Below are 7,170 nucleotides of genomic sequence, written 5' to 3'. Positions count from 1 at the left end.
CAAGACCCTGTCTCAACAACTAAAATAAAACATCGAATATCTTTAGGATTTTGGAGTAGGGAGAAGAATTATGATCATCAGGCCAGTATTCAAATATTTTGCATTCTCTGAGGACACATCAGAGAATGTGATTGGGTTATAAGGATAAATTTGCCTAAAGCTCAATTCTGTGTTATTTCAGGTAAGCATAGTCTTTCTTCAAAGAACCAAGGACTAGCCAAGTGTGGTTTCGTCTCTACTTAAAAAAAAAAAAAAAAAGAACCGAGGACTGGTTATTTATTGGTGGCTGAATGATTGGTTTGTGAAAAGACAGGAAACCCAGGCTGAATAAGGGAATGGTGGTCTGGTGGTCTTTGTGTTGACAACAATTAATAGGAAAACCCCAAGAGGCAGAATTTGGAGCCAGTTCTGTATGGGTATTGTATGGGGCCCTGATGGATGATTCTATATGAAAATAGATTGTCCCTGAACATGGCTATCAGGGACAATCACGAGGGAAATGAGTAAGTCCAGATACAACGTCAGATATCCAATACTTGTTGTTTGTTTTTGTTTTCTATATGTATATGTCCTTAAGATTATCTTATTGGAGAGGCAATTATTATTGTTATTACTTTATATTTTTTTGGGATGGAGTCTGGCTCTGTTGCCCAGGGTGAAGTGCAGTGGCACGGGCTTGGCTCACCATAACCTCCGCCTCCCGGGTTCAAGTGATTCCCCTGCTTCAGCCTCCTGAGTAGCTGGGATTACAGGCACCTGCCATCACCTAATTTTTTAGGCTAATTTATTTTTGTAGTTTTTTCTTTTTTAGTAAAGATGGCATTTCACCATGTTGGTCAGGCTGGTCTTGAACTCCTGACCTCAGGTGATCCACCCACCTTGGCTTCCCAAAGTGTTGGGATTATAGTCATGAGCCACCGCTCCTGGAGAGGCAATTAAAAAGACTTTGGGAACATACAAATATAGCTTCAAATCCAAGTGCTATTACATCCCAACTGTGGGAATTTCTTAATTTATGAAATGAATAAAATAATACCTACTTTTCAGGGTTGCTGTAATGATCAGAATGTGGGTATGCAGGGTGGATTGGGGATGACTGCACATTCTTCGTCATGTACTCACACTGAGAAATGGAGTTTAATAATTAATTGCCTTATTCAACAGATATTTAATGGGTGCTTACTCTGTGTCACGTGACCTTCTTGCTGCTGAACAAAGTAGATAAATTCCTTGCCTGAAAGTAATTAAGGTAATACCTTTTAATCATTGTTGGTGATGTAATGGTTATTAAGAGAACCAGAATATCAGGGTTTCGCTAAAAAGACCTAATTGTCTGATATGGACACGTAAGAAGTGAAGTTCAAAGGAAATCTGTCCTAAGTAAATTATAATTAACATCTAAGTATTAATCGTTAACAAGCCGAATAGAAACCATATAGCTATTTCAAATTTAAATTAGCCTCTATCTTACCTATTATTTTTAATTTATACCACTACCTTCTGGAAGATGCGTAAATGAAAATCCTAATTGAGTAAGTTAACACAAATAAATACCACTCATCCATTCATTCATTCAACCAATCATTCAACAAATATTTTATTTTATTTCATTTATTTATTTTTTGAGGCAGAGTCTCACTCTGTCACCCAGGCTGGAGTGCACTGTCATGATCCTGGCTCACTGCAACCTCCACCTTTTGGGTTCAAGCAATTTTCCTGCCTCAGCCTCCCAAGTACATGGGACCACAGGTGGGCATCACCACGCCTGGCTAATCTTTTTGTATTTTTAGTAGAGACGAGGTTTCGCTATGTTGGCCAGGCTGATCTTGAACTCCTGGTCTTAACTGATCCACCCACCCTGACCAAAGTGCTGGAATTGCAGGCGTGAGCCACAGTGCCTGGCTTCAACAAGTATTTGTTGGACAACTTTTATGTGCTGAACTGTGCTAACCATTGTTTCTAACTCTGAGTGATTCAGACATAGACTCTGCTTTTTCTGCCAAGAACTCCACTTTCATATCAAAATTATGGTAGACGAGGAAAACCTTGAAAAAAAGTGCTAGGTTAATCGTATTTCATTTTTTTTAAATAACTGAAAGATTTCTTAGATTAAGAGATTTTAATCTATTTACTTTGAGGTAGATTGATCCCTGAATGACATGGTCTAGTTACTGATAACTAAAAAATTACAATTAGATGTTAAGTTTGAATAGAATTTCAATCCATTATTTAGGGTTCCTGAATTTTTCTATATACTGTAGTTGCTTGGTTTTATTCAGGGCTAGGTAAATTTGCGAATTTGAGAGGCAAGACAAAAAAACCTGTCAAATGCATTTACATTATGCCAACATAGTTCTCAAGGTATCTTTCAAGTGAATGTTTAGCACATACACATGCTCACAAAACAAACTCGACATGCACCATTATCAGTGACTAGGATGGTGGATCCAGTCTTGCTTTCTAACCAAGGAAAGTCACTGCTGCATGGTCCTAACGTGCTTAATCTGTGTGAAGATGCCTCAGCAAAAGATGACAGGGATATAAGACTGTGTTATTCCTTTGAAGTTTAACTCATTATCCTTTGGTAATCATAACTCCATGTTTTTTACCTCCCCAATTAAAGTTCCAAAAGGCAACAGTAGGTCACAGCAGCCACTTAGTCGGAGGTTAGGCTCAGGTGCAATTTACTCTCCTCTGCATGCTTGCTAGTAACCAAAGGAGTAACAGTTCCACACACCAAGAATGATCAGCGACTCAGTGGCCAGGGTTCACGTTGCATGACAACCTCTATACTTGTAAGAAATACAGATTTTACCGTCAAAGAAACTACTGTGGTCACCAGGGTCATGGTCTTTAGATTCACGTCATTTGGAGTATAAAGCACTAGATCTGAATTCCCTTTTTGTTGATGGTGGCATTGACAGGTGAGCTGTAATGATAAAAGAAGGTATAAACTAGAACTTATATTTGCTGATCCATACAGCACTGTTTTGTTGTAGCAAGTATACTTTTGGTTAGAATTAATACATCTCTTCTGGTTTGAATGATAGTCTCATGAAGTTGATGCAACTTAGTGGTTTCATAAGAGAAAGGGTGCCCTCATGTGGTGATTCCGAAACATAATAGCAAATTCTTTGGCATTCTCGGCTTCAAGGAGGAGGTGTATATATTGCCTCATTTTAACTCCGGTTGTGTTTGTGATTACTTTTATCAGTGGAGTATGGCAGAAGTAAGGCTATATGACTTGTATGGCTAGATCTTAAAAGTCATACAGCCTCCATGGTGGAGGAGATGCCATGAGCAGGCAACATGGTTGACAGTCCCAGCTGAGCCCAGATTTCCAATTATCTACAGTAACGCAGCAGACGTGTGACTGAAGCCATCCTAGCCCCTCCCAACCAGCCCATCGGCCCCATAGAACAAAAGGATCACCTAAGGCAGCCTTGCCTGAATTCCTGGCCTACAAAGTCATGAGATAAAATAAAATGATTGCTGTTTTGAGCTACGGTTTAGGGTCCTTTTTATGCAATGTTAGATAACTGGACACTCCTTGTGTTAATTCAAGTTCTCCAAAAGCTGATACCAAAGAGGGGATTCGATGTACAAGAGGTTTTTGGGGAAACACCTGTGGAGGATAAAGGGGGAAGGAGTGGACTAGGTAGGGAGAGCTTTCAGACTCTGATGCAGGTCTGGAATCTGAAGGAAGAAAGATTAGGCAAGAAGAGTCTTAGGCTCTCTCACAAGAAAATAAAGTTTTTTCAGGCTGTGGTGGTGGTGGGGAGGTCCTCAAGCCTGTTAGAAAGATTCTGCTCATCCCAAACACTTTATGATCAAACTGGAGTTTTGGACCTGTGTGCAGCATGCTAGAATTGATAGAATGTAGCTTAGAAACTGATTAAAACAACTTAGGGAATCCCAATGTTAGGACTTTCTCCCTCTCACATTGTATATCATCTGTTATAACTCTGAAAATGTATTATGGTTTATTTACTTATTTATTTATTTTGAGATGGAGTCTTGTTCTGTCGCCCAGGCTGGAGTGCAGTGGTGGTGCAATCTTGGCTCACTGCAACTTCTGCCTCTAGGGTTCAAGCAATTCTCCTGCCTCAGCCTCCCAAGTATCTGCGATTATAGGTGTGCCCCACCACACCTGGCTAATTTTTGTATTTTTAGTAGAGTTGGGGTTTTGCCACATTGGCCAGGCTGGTCACGAATTCCTGACCACAAATGATTCGCCCCCACTTGGCTCCCAAAGTGCAGCGATTATAGGTGTGAGCCACTGCACCCAGCCAAAACGTGTTATAAAAGTTATTCTTTACATAGCCATGTTATTTTTCAGACTTTGAGATTCTTGAAGGCAGGGTCTGTGTGTTTTTCATCTTTGTATCCTTCTTCATTCCCCAAGTTCCTGGCTTAATGAATGCTTGTTGAATGACTAAGAATAATAGTGAAATCACATTCCTTGTGTGGTTCTCAGAACAAATTGTAATTCTCTGGATTTATCTGTAAGGACTTCATTGTTGATGAAATATCTGAATATTAATTACATCTTCTAAAAATATGTTGTAAACAGACTTGTAAATAATAGTGAAGAAAATCACATGAAAGGAGGAATTTCTCTTTAATGGTACTCTGCTAACTTAGTAAATAGTTTTTATAGTCTTGTCTGCTAGCACTGCTCTCCTACCATTTTCTGAGGATTATGGATAGAAGAATTCATAACTCACTAGACTGACGTTTTAGTTGACTTCCTAGAGAATACATTCGATCTTGTAAGTTCTGTACCTAAAGCCTTCCTTGTCACTGTATCCTATTGTGATGGTTTCCAGATTTTTGGATTTCATGGATTAATATCATTTTTTAAAAACTGGGATGCTGACACTTACTTTGTAAAGCAAGAGCATCAAAAATAATCTATGGCCTGTTATTATCATCATTTTACAAAAGAAAGGCTATGTTCATAACAAAAAGAGGAAAAAATTATCTCAGAATTTTAAAATGGAAAGAGACAGATTACAGAGTTAGTACATTATCCTTATTGTTTCTCATTCCTTTATAGTTTGGTACCAGACTGTGTACCTGAACTATTGGCTGTAAATTAAAATTTCAACTTATGTAAGGCTTTCCTACTTGGTGCTGCTCAGCCTATGTCTTCAGCTTCTTTTTATCCCCATATCCAGCAGCTGTCATTTTCCAGGGGCTGGGAAGGAGGAATGAGAATGTCCTGGGGATGATGTTTTTTTTTTTTTTTTTTTTTTGAGATGGAGTTTCATTCTTGTTGCCTAGGCTGGTGGGCTGTAGTGCAATAGCGTAATCTTGGCTCACTGCAACCTCCGCCTCCTGGGTTCAAGCCATTCTCCTGCCTCAGCCTTCCAAGTAGCTGGGATTACAGGAGCCTGCCCCCACACCTGGCTAATTTTTGTATTTTTAGTAGAGATGGGGTTTTGTCATGTTGGTCAGTCTGGTCTCAAACTCCTGACCTCAGGTGATCCATCTGCCTCGGCCTCCCAAAGTGCTGGGATTATAGGCATGAGCCACTGCACCCAGCCAATGCTTTACTTTTACAGAGGCAACACAAGAGTTGCACACCTCACGTCTGCTTACATTCTGTTGGCCTGGACTTGGTTGGAGGAACAGACTAGTGAGGCTGGGGAATTCTGGTCTGTCTGTAGCTCTTGGCCATGTATTTAGCTAAAACTTGGTGATTCTATTTTCGAAAGGAAGGGGAGAATGGATACTGGAGAAAATAGTGATCCATCACAGCCCACTCCTTTGGCCCTCCATATAGCCAGGTTCACCTTTTTTCTCAGCAATGGAGTATAATCACCACATACCAACAACCCAAAGTCCTGTCTGGGGGCCACATCCGTCCCCAAGTCCAGGATCTCTGGGTGATGTGCTGTCCTCTCTGTCAAGTGACAGGGTGGCTTTTGCCTTGCACACTTGCATCCAATACTTAATGATGTTGTAGAATGGTGTATCTGCAATAAAATCTCTTTCACAAATGGAAAATTGGGAAATGGGAAACATGCAGGACTCAATGGTTTGTAACAATGGCGAAATTCTAATGGGCAGAAAAACAGACTCTTGCCCTGGCAGTGGAATACATTCTTGGTTAGAACTTGTTCCGTTTTCTGTGAGCAATTCTTTGTCTATTGTCCTTTACTCATTATTCTCTACTTTTTGCCAGTGTTAGAAATACGTTCTTGTAGAAGGCTGTTTAGATTTCATAACCTTCTTCCTGCTGGTGCAAGATAGGTGTGCCTGATCTATTTGCTATATGCATTTTTTAGAATAGGCTACAGACCCCAGAGCATAATGATTTAAAGAAAAGATAGTTCATTTCGTTTTTACAGAAGAGCTCTGTGCTGGAGTTTCATACCAGCAGTGGCCCTGCTCCATGCAGTCCTTTGAGGACTAATATCAGTAGAGAATGAGCTAAGCTTCTTGACAAGGGGATATAGACATGCAGTGGCTTAAAAAATAGAATTTCATTTCTCTCTATATTTCTGACTGCTGGCTGGAAATCAGAGATGAGCAGAGCAAACTTGGGAGCCTCATACTGAGGAAAGCTCCCGCACCTGCCCAGGTCTGTGCACTGTTAGACTGTTAGATAAAAGAGAAATAAAATGCAGTCTTGTTTGAGCTCCTCTCCAGCTAGCTTTTCAGGCTGCAAAATGTAAGAAAAGCAGAAAAGCATAAGACCAACAGAGTCCCTTTAAGCTTCTCTAGATATCCCACATCACATTTCTGTATACTTGTTGTTAAGAAAGTTTGAGAAATGGTTTTTGATTTACAATGGAAATGTTCTTAGCTAAAAAAAAGAAAATAAAAAGTGGAGAATGAATGTTTGAGTAGGCATCTAGTAGCCTATGCCATCCTATGTAAACACCAGGAGAAAATTAGTTGGCCTTTTCAGTGGCTGTCTTAGTCTGTTTTGTGCTGCTATAACAAAATACCACAGACTGGGTAATATATAAAGAACAAAAATTTACATCTGCAGAGTCTGGAGGATGGGAAGTTCAAAATCAAGGGGCTGGCATCTGGTAAGGGCTTTCTTGCTGTATCATTCTATGGTGGAAAGATAGAGGGAGAGAGAAAGAGGAGAGAGAGAGAGAGAGAATGGGGGCTAAATTTGTCTTTTTATAAGGAACCAATTCCCATGATAAC

At 40.0% G+C, this 7,170-nt stretch overlaps 1 long non-coding RNA gene across 1 annotated transcript in view; it reads left to right on the top strand.

Moving 5' to 3' along the window:
- The window catches only part of LOC108514080 (uncharacterized), a 34,203-nt gene extending 28,191 nt beyond the window's left edge, over positions 1–6,012 (top strand). Inside the window, exons 2-3 of the long non-coding RNA XR_001881099.1 lie at positions 1,165–1,249; positions 5,721–6,012. This is a non-coding gene — a long non-coding RNA (uncharacterized LOC108514080). The remainder of the gene's footprint in view (positions 1–1,164; positions 1,250–5,720) is intronic.
- Positions 6,013–7,170: the final 1,158 nt, after the last annotated feature.

Source organism: Rhinopithecus bieti, unplaced genomic scaffold (genome assembly GCF_001698545.2).
Source record: "Rhinopithecus bieti isolate Rb0 unplaced genomic scaffold, ASM169854v2 scaffold_33302, whole genome shotgun sequence".
NCBI classification, from domain to species: Eukaryota; Metazoa; Chordata; class Mammalia; order Primates; family Cercopithecidae; genus Rhinopithecus; species Rhinopithecus bieti.
Note: the sequence above shows the minus strand (reverse complement) of the source record. Positions and strands in the feature narration are given on the sequence as shown.